The 12703-nt window shown below is 25.1% G+C and overlaps 1 protein-coding gene across 2 annotated transcripts in view; it reads left to right on the forward strand.

Moving 5' to 3' along the window:
* The window catches only part of LOC112598885 (trace amine-associated receptor 1), a 55386-nt gene that overhangs the window by 23509 nt on the left and 19174 nt on the right, over nucleotides 1–12703 (forward strand). Inside the window, exon 1 of one of the 2 annotated variants that reach the window (XM_025345545.1) lies at nucleotides 9183–9255. The exons of the other annotated variant lie outside the window; for it this stretch is intronic. The gene's annotated coding sequence lies outside the window, so the exon portion shown is untranslated. Of the gene's footprint in view, nucleotides 1–9182; nucleotides 9256–12703 lie in introns of those variants that run through there. 2 annotated transcript variants of the gene reach the window in all.

The following is a 12703-nucleotide window of genomic DNA, read 5'->3' on the forward strand; positions in this document are numbered from 1 at the left end:
AACACACACAGAACATTTTGTAACGCTTCGGCGTCAGTATTAGTCGTTTAGCTGTTTTCCTACCCACTACCACGCTTGCGTTTCCCAATCGAAAACCAAAGTAATAAAACTCGACCTAGAGTATATTTTTTCTTTTATATTTGAAGTTTATACTAAAGGAAAAAAACTTATACAGTTCTTCATTTTAGTATTATATGAATATTGAAAAGTTATGCTTTCAATATATGATGCACGAAATCTAAAGAATAAATAAATGACAGTAGTAATTATAAATGGTCGAAAATAGAAACTTTTGTTTAATATAAAATAAATATTTGCTTACAATTTTAATTCTCTTGGTTTTTATTAAAAATAAAATCTTAAATAAATATATCGAACAAAAATCTAACATTTAAAAAGCATTAACTTACTTCAATGTTGTGTAATATAAAAATATACAAACATAATTCTTAATTGTCATTATTTAAATGATATTATATTTCCTACATTTTTTCTACTGCAATCGCATATGTTTCAAATCTCAAATAGTATACCCAATTGGCTTTAATATCAAAACATTAAAAAACTTAACACCGACGATAAATCAAATATTTAATAGTGATGTCCCCTAACATACTTAGATTCTACCATTTATCAATAAATAAATTCTAATATCAACTTAGAGTAAGTCACTATTTTTTATCTTACGGATTACATAGATTTTAACAAACATAAAATTTGTTATATTTATAAAATTAAATCACCAGAGAATAAACTTTTTTCATGTAAAAGTACTTTAATAGTTATATTTAAAAATTTGTTTATACAAGTTTAACTAAATGTAACCAAAAGTTATTCACTTAGACACTGCAAAAATGATATAAATTCTCATTATTTTATAATTTTACTTTATTTCTTAGTTTAAAGTGTTTTTGTACAAAAGTACTTAACTTTTTTTTTTTTTATGAATTTTATATGTGAATATCTCAGAAAATTTGAAGGTTAGGAATTTGATTTACAAAGATGAAATTCTCACTATATGTCGTTTAAAACGAAACTGTTAACATTCTTTGATATTCGAGTCAAATAATGATGTAAGTAGCATTAAAGCATTAGAGATAATTTTTGACAGGCATTTTGAAAGTTTATTAATGCGTGGTGATATATTAAGTTTATTTGCAAGTTGCAAAGTGTATGATCTTTTTTGTATGGGATACGAGAATACTAAATCATATTATATAAAACTGGTAACAATATATAGATTAACAACAAATGATAATATATCCTTTAAAATAAAATTACTGTAGACAATATTAAAACAACAGCAAAACTAAGACTAATAAAATCTCGTAAAATCGTCTTTGGTCCTAAGAATAATAGTTATTTGATGTTTCAACATTATTATTTTGTGTCACTATCGCACAAATGTTAAATACGAATGTTAACGTTCATGCATTGTATTATTTTGTTATTATTAAAAATATCAATGACGGTGTCGGTATTTTGTTTTTTTAGGTAAGGCAAACAATTATAAAATAGGGCCACAAAAATTAAATTTCAACAAAATTTATAAAATGTATATAAAAATATGTAATTTGAAAAAAAAATATTATATAATATACCTAATATAGAAGTATATTAATCTAAATTACATACAGACTACGTGAATAAAATACAATTACTATTATTTTCTGCTGATGAAAAATGAATATATTATTATGTCTAATGTTAGACCAGCAGTAGGGTCAGGCATTTTCAGATAGGGCCATAGCTTTACCTGGCCCGTCCCTGACGCCACCACTGAAAGATATCAATATGGGTTAATAATTTAATGTAGATTTACCAAACGTTAGCATCTAGGTATTTATACAACTAATCAATTCAATCGTTAAAAATAGAAACTTAAATATTTCTTCTATAATAATTATCAACTATTATAAATGCTATTGGCGTAGTGGTCAAATTATAGCATAATATGTGGCCTGGTGTGGCGCGGTTGTTGGCCTCGGTCACTAATGTAATCTGAGGTCAAGCATCGGCCGGCATCGCTAGCTCTCGGATGGATGACCATCCTCCTAGTTCTTAGTGACGAATCCATGGCGCATACACATACACACACGGGTTCCAACCCTACTAAATAAACCTTACAAACAAAAACTTTACACAAAAAAAAAAAAAAAACCTACTGTTCCTATTCACAGCTAATGGCCTTAGTTTCCGGGCTTAAATAAGAGTAATAAAAAAAAAAAAAAAATTATAGCATGTCGATAATGAACTGTAAATTGATCACGCATTGTTACAAAAACAAACCTAAAAATCTCCGTCAAATATCTTATCCTTTGTATGATTGTTGTAATATTTAACTCGCCAACAGTGGAGAAATACGATATCTGATTTTTGGAGGACAATGTGACTATTATTTAATATAAAAATCCCTTATTTCTTCCATACAAGTATGTACCTATAAAGACGTATTTACATTGTTTACGGATAGCACATTTTGACTTCAACAGCTGCAAATGTATACGATTATAATTATAAAAGAATGATTACACTGATTCAATTAACATAAAATATTATCAAACTATACAATAATGCAATAATACTTACAGTTTATAAGATATTGGTAATTATCGAAAGTTTTTGATTTATACAATAACGAGTAATAATAAATTTTACAGTGGGTATTGTATTCCTACAAGTCAAATTATTAAATCATATTCTATAAGATATACATCACTACCACAACCCACTAAAAATCAACAGACGACATTTAACGTGACAATTTTTTCAACATTAAACTTTGGTTATTAAAATTTATCTAAAAACTAAAAATATGTATAAACAATAAATACTAAATAGAAGTATATAAATGTATATCCCTACAAAGAGAACCTATGAATAATATATGTAACATGATACATTGTACTCATTGTAATATGCATTGTACATACTACAGGTCTCGATTAATCAATTCATAGACCCAGCAAAATTTAAAATGATGGGCCCCAAAATCACTAAATAAAATTGGTTAAAACATAATTATCTAATACTTACATAAGAATACTATAGTTAATAGTTATACATTTTAAAGTATTTACGCTTAATAACGTAATATTTATATTCAAATTATAAACAATTTTTTTTTTAACATTCTATATTTTTAATTTTTACTTTTAAAAAACTAAATTCTTTAAGTCAAACTTTACTGAAGAATTCACAAACATTTTTTTCATTTTTTTTCTGAAAACTTGTCAATAATATTGACGAAACTTAAGGTTTCTAAGCAAAAAATAAAATTAAAAATATAACTAATTTTGTTTGCTTGTTGTCGGAGGTCCCTTATTTCGAATGAACCTAGTGCAAATGTCTCAAATGACTTAGTTTAAATATGACCCTGTACACATACATAATAATAAAAATCTATAGATTACTAATTAATAATTATTTTATAATAATACCTTTACTATATACTGACTATTTAATATAGAAATGAATGAATTTGCTTCCATCTTTAAGAGAACTAGTGTATTATCAATTACAAATGTGTATTGTTTTTATAAAATATGTACCTATTTTATAATATTATAATTATACATAATGTGTAAATAACTGTTATTGATTAATGATCATAAGAATAATGGCGTTGAATAAACAAAAACTATTTTGTAGTACAATCCATTTTAGTAAATAATTCTTGCACAAATGATAGATATCCATTTTACCTATTATCACGAATTAACAATCTATTTTATTATTTACATTCTAAATCAATGTATGTGTCATGTGCGTCTTACCCTGACGCGCCGTTCTCAGCTCGTAAGTTCCTTAAAGCTCAAATGGGCGATTTGTTTGACCGGAAATGATATAGTCACAAACAAGCGGATATGATTTGTCCCGTTGTAATTTCGCCACACAGCACACACCATTATAATATTAAGAAGATGTCTTCCAAATCTACAACATATCAATTTATCTTCAGCAGTACCAATTATGTGTATAACAAACATAAATTTATACTAAATTATATCAATTTATAAACTCGTAATTTAACATTTAATAAAACCTTTCTGTAAATACCATAAAAAAGTAAAAATAGCACTTATACTATCTATAAAATAATTAGATAATATTTCAAAATAAATCAAAAATGTTTTTGCGTATAATAAAATACATAATAATATAAAATACAAAAAAGTTTAAGTTCTCACGAATAATGTTTTTAAATTATACCTAATAAAATAATTAATATACCATTATGTATTGTTTAAATTAGCAATTTCATTCAAATTGACACTTAAAATGTCTACCAAAAACAATTGTTTTAATACATTTTTTAGATTTTATATTTTCAATATGAAATACTTATGAAGAATCTTGTATAACATTTTCAAAACTTAGAAACAAAAATAAGAGTTGTCATGAATTGTGCTTATGTATTTTTATACAGATATAAGAATAATTTTTTAGAATCGTGTATTGAATTTTAACGCAGTAAATAAATTTTAATCGACATTCATAGAAAAAAAACTAAAAAAGTTAAAAATTTCTTATTTCTAAAAATAACTCAAATATATTTTAAAAATGTATCATAAAATAAAAAACGATAACATAAACATTTGGTAAAAATTTCAAGTATTTATATTTATCTGTTTTTGAATTACATAAAAAAAAAAAAAAATTGATTTTGTTGATAATTGGATTTATGTAAAAATGTGTGTTTTTCTCAATTTTTTGTTTATTTTTCCCGATTATTAAAATAAGTACTAAGGATTTTTAAGTTTGTCCTTTTTAAAGTACAAACTAAATCCAATTTCAAATACAAAACCTCCCTAATTTTTAAAAATCAAAGCATTTTATCGACAACTTATCGTGTACTCATGCACAAAAAAAAACACATCATGATAAAATCAATACATTGCTCCGCTCAGAATCTATAATGTCAATTTAACCAAATGTACAGTTTAAACATTAAAATAGGTTTATTGTGCTTGAAAAATCAATCTGTAAAAGGATTATAATCGATGACTAAAGGAGTCTCGGAAGGGTTATGAGATTGGAAGCATTTTTTTAATACATTTACGTCTATAATTTCTCATAAAAAATACTGTAATCTTGTTAAATTATTTTTTTTTATTTAACTATACCATTCATTATGCTTGTGTCATCAAAATTTAATTTTTTAATGGTGTAATAAAAGCAAAAAAAATTAACATAAAGTATGACAATTTTAAATACATCTATGGATACCTGTAAATAAATATGTTATAAAGGCTTGCGTTTGGTTTTAATCTGTCACAGAATAGATGACATTTTAAAGTTCTATATTAATTTTATTTGAAAGTCTTACTTACCCACATGTCACATTATGTTTAGTCAACCAAAAAAAGTAAATGGACAACAAAAACTAATTCAAATTTTAAAATATAACCTTCATGAATATTTTTTTTAATTACACGTTAAGGCTAATGATAGTGATAAATGTCCTAATATATTTTATTTATGTATATATTTCTTATTCATGTTGATTAACATAAATATTATTCTGAAGTTCGATTAAGTTTTTATAATTCGATAAAATTATTTCTTTCTTATTGAAAAATGTTGTGTATAGATACTTTTACCAGTTAACTACTTTTTCAAAAAAGTATTGTTAGTAAAACTTTTTAACGATTTTAATGATTACAAATTTCAAATATTTTAAATAAAAAGCAATTTAAAGTGATAAACTATAATTTTAAATAAATATTATTTCGTGATAATAGTAACTATATTATATTACTTCGTGGTTTTGAAGGCAACATCTTATCTACTATACTAACGATCATATTATTATGTTATTGTATTAACAAATAATTTTCGATGATAAGATATTAATAAACACAAATTATTATAAACACGTATACAATGAAAACTACTAACAATTTTAAAAAAAATTTTATTTTCAATTAGTGTGATTTGTTAGAGACACAAAAGACAAAACGTTAGTTTCTTTGTCTTCAATTAAACACGTATTATGTTATATTTTAGAACATCAGTCCAAATTTTTGGAACAAAATATATATATATAAAGGAGTGGAAGAATGACGCTAGTTCGGTAGGATTTTAAAACGCTCAGTCCGTCGCGACAGTGGAGTATGCCTCTCTCCTGCTCAGTCTCCTCCCCAGAGAACGTCATCGCAGTTTACGAGTCCAATTCCCAAGACGCGTAACGAATTCCCCCGCTTACGTACGTAATCACAGACCACGATTCATTTGTCGTTACACAAAAGGCCCAGAGATCTCACATAAACCACGAAACTTTACAGCTCACCAAGCGTAACTTCCTCCTATTCTCTGGAAGCCACCTCGTCACTCGTGAACAAATTGAGTGATTTGATCTGCAATGACATGCCATCAATGATGTATACCCAACACCGCGAAACATATTTAATACATTTATATATACACATGAAATAATACACATTTACAGATTATTTATATGGAAGTGTCGATAATAGGGAATGTATGCAATATTATAAGACGATCAGCTCATCAAAGTTTGTGAATAAATAGTACCCATATGCTTATTTTAAAACGGTAACTATTGTCTTAGGTCTTAAACGAAATATTATATTGAGATGGTCACACGGTCGGTGTCTTGACAATAGCGTAATAATCGGTTTGTTTGATTTACATTTTCCACTAACCGATACGACGTTTGTGGCAAGTAGAAACGGAAAACCACTTATGTCGCTAATACCCCACGAGTGATTCAAAGATTAGCACTCGGTGCTGCGTGGTAAATGGGAATTTTTAATATAATCAGGCAATCTCTCATGAATATTATTGGCCAACGCCGTTTATACGAGCTAAAATTCGTATATTCGTGCGTGAGTTTGTATGTATGTGTCAAAAGTCAGAGTTCCTATTCCTATTGTTATTTCCACGAAGCATTAAAATTGTATTAAATGGAAACAAAAACCAGATTTAAAATTTATTAAAAACAAAAAGAAGTTGCAATTTCTTTGACGTACTTCTTTGTTATTTACGACACTTAATTTTAATTTAAAATCTTTATTAAACCCGTTTAAATTAATTTACTTTTATCAATATAATCACGTTATGTTATAAACATTTTAAACTAAGAATAAACAATAAATAATCTTAAAATAATTAATACAGTATTCAAGACACTTATTAATGAGTACATTTAAAAAACGTCATGATATCATTTATAAAAAATACTTATCAACTTGTATTACTGTACCTAATTAAAAATATAAATTAAAATAAACTATTGATTCTCTTATAAAGATCACTATTATAAATGTGACTAATTAAATATTTTTTAATATACGGCCATATTAAATAGACAATAGCTGTAACATAGTCAACGATGACGAATGTTATTTAAAGTAAACAAATGAATTTATATAATTTATTTTACTCAACTATAAGGGCATTTAATTCTTACGGTTTACCCTTTTATGCTAAACAACAATGTATGTTTACCTTACAACCCATTATTTACATATGAATGTTTTGTTTGAATGTATTAATTTATGTTTCAGTTTTATAATTGTATCATGGTCGAAAAAATCTATAGCGCAGTTTTAATATTCTATACTTAATACATTTTATACAAAGATAAACTTGTATATTAATTACTACAAATTAACTCTCTTAAATATGTACAATAATAACTTTACACACGTTATGTAATTATTGATTAGATACCAATGTACAATGCATATGTAATACGTGTTTTAGTAAGAATTTAATCGAATTTGACACCTCATGAAACCTTTCAAACAGTGTTTTTAAATATAAATTACCTATTGTGTATTTAAATTAATTTTTTTTTGTGTATAAAATACAAACTAGAGTTATTTTAGAATAGTTAGCGTAATATTGATGAAAATAACATCAAAAAGCATAAATGCATATTATAATTTAATATGTATGTACAAATAAGTATAGATTATACCGTTTTTGGCTGACAGAATACTTTGTGATCACAATAAATGAAAAGAGAAAGAGGAAAACCTCAGTATTTTACGAGATCGAATAAAAACGGATTACACTTGGGGCTTGGGTGAAAAACAGAGATTGTCTGCATGTCCCTTGTGTAGCTGGGGAACCTCGAGGGTAAATTTATTTGGCGTCACGGCCAAGGTGAGGGGCGATTTGTTATTTTTCGTCGAGTTACTAATACAACTTTCTAACGCGCGCGACCGGAGCTCGGGAACTGTATTATGTATCGAAATATTTTTTTTTGGCTACAGTTCGAGCCGGAAAAAAAGAAAAATGAGAAAAAAGGAAAATAAGAAGAAAAATCAGACAACCGGATAGGGTTTTATGTTGACAGGGTGAAACATGGCTTTCTACACACCCTTCAGACTCAAGGATTTTATTTGACTTTTGGTATCCATCCGGTAATGAATTAATACTATTCAATTGCTAATTAATATATATATAATAATCATAAATAAAAAAAGTTTAGCAATGTATATAATATATATTTCATAAATTAATAAGGTGGTATTGAAAAAAACTTTAAAACACATTTCACAACATAAATATTATAGATCTTAGAAAATGTTATGTATATATATATAAATACATTTGAAAATAATTTAGATATTTAAAAACAAATGTAATTATTAGCTGCTAATAATAAGTATAGTTGATAAAATGAAAAAAAACTAAAAGCTATATGTTATCTGCTTATTGTTATTTGAAATATTAAATTTAAGAAGAATTACTTTGAGTAAAATTGATATTTAAAATATTAAACATTTGAATTGTTATTAAATATAAATGTATTATTACGTTATAGTTATAAGCTAATTAAATCCATAAATTTTATTTCAATACCAATAATCTATTTAATTAGTAGAGCAATTTTTAGTGATATTTTATTTTACAGTTATTTTCTTTAAAGAAAATTTACGACTATAAAAATGTTCTATCATGTGTTTTGAGTAATATATTTACCTTATCATAATTTTTATACAAATTAAACTGTAATAAATTAGCGTGTGTTGCATTAAACAAAATATCTAATAACATAAGGAAAAAAAAAATATAACTGAGATAAAATTTAAACTTAAATAAGTATAACTATAGTCAGTTGATACTGCTGAGCATCTAACTATAAATGTTATTATTATATTGTATTTCATCAAAATTGATTATTACACATTTTAGAACGGTGTAGATTTAAATAATTTTTTTTAAATAAAAAAAAATAATTTAACAACGTTCGATTATTCAATTGGGTCATGCGTGTAGGTATGTATATAATAATTGGACTTATTAGTATTTTTAAAACCACAAAGGTGCTTTTTTGTATTTAATACCACATTTATAACTAATACTTATTTAATCATATACACTTCTTTACCCTGCAGTAGGCGCTGTATAGGTATAATAACTAATACCCAACTTATAAGATTTTTACATTTTGACTCCTTGACTTTTTAATATTTTTGCGAGCTTTTAATAGTATTATAATTTTATGTATGTAAAATAAATACCTGTGATGACAACGATCAACATAAATATTTATTTATAAATAATTATTGGCAAATCGTAAAAGAAGAAACCGGGACATCCTATCCGCAAAACAATTGACAATATCTAATTGTACTTAAAAAAAGGGTTACAGTTAATTAGATTATTTTATAAAGCGTTCTTTGGAAATGGCATTTGTCCAAAAAAAAAAAGTATAAAGTGTTATTGATCGACTAAATGAGCTGGAAGTTATTACTCTATAAAAACCCGTTAAGATAAAAGTTTGACAAGTATTACGAAAAGGTGTTATATTAATACGATCTATAACAATAAGTCAATATAAAATTTTTTTCATATTTTTTTTTTTTAAGATAGATTCATAAATTATATTTTATTATCTTCGAAAAATAGTTTTCACCGATCTAGAATAAATTTTAAATTATTGCTACATTTTAGTTCCCAAATATATTGGTTGAAATCTCGCATGAACTTTTTGTATTTAGTATATATTTATTATATTTTACTCTAAAGTTATAGCCATTTATCAACCTTTTAACTATTATAGTTACACACATATATATGTGGTAAATGATTATGTAAATAGTTAACACTTAAATATTATACTATTTATACTTTTAACTTTTAAGACATGCTATTAGAAGATATTTCGAATATATAAATTTTGATTAGTATAACAACTTAACGTAAAGGGTATCGCAAAAATCTTTTTTACCATTTAAATTTTAACACAATAATAAACACATAACTTTTTATTAAGAAATGGTTTACTATATAGTACGATTTATATATAAAATAAAATACTTAAAATTAAACATTTATTCAGCATACTCAACATTTTCATTATTTGCATCGTTTTATTATTATTCTAATAGCTGATAATCCTCTAATATCTTATTTTAGACTACATATTTACAACCGTAAATTTATTGGTTATTAAATTAAATGTATACAATGTAAATTTATAGCGATTTAAATTAAAATAATAATACATTTACGTACATAAGTACATTTTATACATAACTTATAAAAAAAGTAAGAACTATTATTTTTATGAAATGAAACGTAACCATTTTTCAACTAATCCATATTTTCTATAATAAAAATAATATCATTATATTATTGCATTGCACGTACATAATATAATCCCCGCCCACTCGTAAAACGATAATTTTTTTTTCTAGTTTACTCTTTCTCTCTATTTTCTAAGACTACCTCTCACGCCAAAGTAACGCGTGTTCTACTAGTGCGATGACATTTTTTATTGAGCACCGACAATCGTAAATACGATTCGGTGAATATAACCGGGTTACATCGGAAGAAAAAAGTATATAATACGGACGAACCCGAAGAGTTATAATAAAAGTCCGAAAAGAGGAGGGTCTTCTTGAAATATAATGGAGCCACGTTGTATGTATTTCTGTAGAGTTAATGTTACTTTCTCATAGGTCACAAATCATTGTTACAAGCCTGGATAAAAAAAAACTATGAATTTGTTGACTGTCGTGCTTAAGTTGTTAGTATACGTTATTATTATTTTTTTGTCAGGAAAGTTATGAATACATTTAAATTGAGTATCATTTACAATGCACACCTGTATAATTACTAATTATACCCATCTTAAAAACAACCCGACAATATTCCGATATAATGCTCACCTCAGAATCACATTCAGTTTTTAAATGTAATTTTATTGATCGTTGCTTTTGGATTAAAAGTTAATACATATGTGTCTAAGTTTTATAGTAAACGGCTGGCAACTGCAATAGCCAATCAATAAAAAAATTATCTATAAATATTCGATTTATAATTTACAATAGGTAATATGAACAATTCAAATTAAGTTACAATACATAATTTAATTTTTTATTAATTACAATCTATCAAAAAAAAAAAAAAAATAATAAAATAAATAAATAGCCGACTATATAGTTGACAGATACTTGCATACTCTTATTTTTCTTTATTTTCAAAACTACCAAAACAATTTTAACAAGTCATAGAAAAAATTAGTTAAGTATTCATGGTTTTAACTGATTTCCTTTGAAACATTTATTCCTTGTACATTGTATTATTTTATTCTATCATATACATAATGTTGTTAAGTAATTCTATTACGCAAGTCTCATATTTTAAAATATAAAATATGTATTTATTCTACATTAAATTTATAAATAAAGCTTGACGAAAATAAATAAATTATTATTTATGATTTTATATTTTTCATTATACGTATAATGATTTTAATGTCATCAGTAAACAGTAAAACACTGCAATATTATTAGTGGTGTGCAACGACATAATTTCAAATTATCGATATCGTTGCCCATCATTAAATACTATACCATTACATATAAGACGCATAATTCTTACTTTATTAAATCTTAAATAAAATGTAGATGATTTACTATTTCATCAAAACAAATGTTGACAGTTGTCAGTTTATATAAAATAAGAAGCTTGATTATTTATTGTGAACCAATTGATACACAAAATGAAAAACTTGAGTCCATTTAAAAAACTTATATTACACTGTAATGTTTAAACTTTCACGACAAAATGTTATTCTATATTATTATTATCCAATCAAAACTAAAACGTTGTCTTTGCCTTGCAGCACATGCATGTCATGCATATGTTTTATATAGTCTCATTTCAAACTTCATAAGTATAAATATATAATGTATGGCTTAAAGGAAACAAAATAATTTAAAAGTAATGATTTATCTATGAAAATGCAACTGCATCATCATATACAAGTGCAATCAATTTATATTAACTAAAAATATACCTATTGTGTTATTTTAAAAGAAATTAAAATAAAATAATTCAAATGTTTTTAATTTCAAATCGACTTTAACATAATCTAAAATCCAAATAGATAAGAATTAAAGCTCAATTGTGGGAAGGAGAAATATATTTCGATTTTTTCGTATTTGGATATCCTACTTTATTTACTTATAAATTATAAGAATTATAAAATTTGAAAGTATAAACTGTTAAGCTTAAGATCTAATAGTAATTAGTATCTAATTTACAATTCTGCAATAAGTACTACAATGTAATTATTTTAAAATAGGAATGATATTTTGAATTCTTTACAAAGGTAAATAGAAAAACACATACCTAATAATTGATGAAAGTAAAATTATTCTGTATACCTAATCGATGACATAGTAATATCAAATTATTAAAAATCAAAAACAAA

This window comes from Melanaphis sacchari, unplaced genomic scaffold (genome assembly GCF_002803265.2).
Source record: "Melanaphis sacchari strain LSU unplaced genomic scaffold, SCAv2.0 Contig4_pilon_pilon, whole genome shotgun sequence".
NCBI classification, from domain to species: domain Eukaryota; kingdom Metazoa; phylum Arthropoda; class Insecta; order Hemiptera; family Aphididae; genus Melanaphis; species Melanaphis sacchari.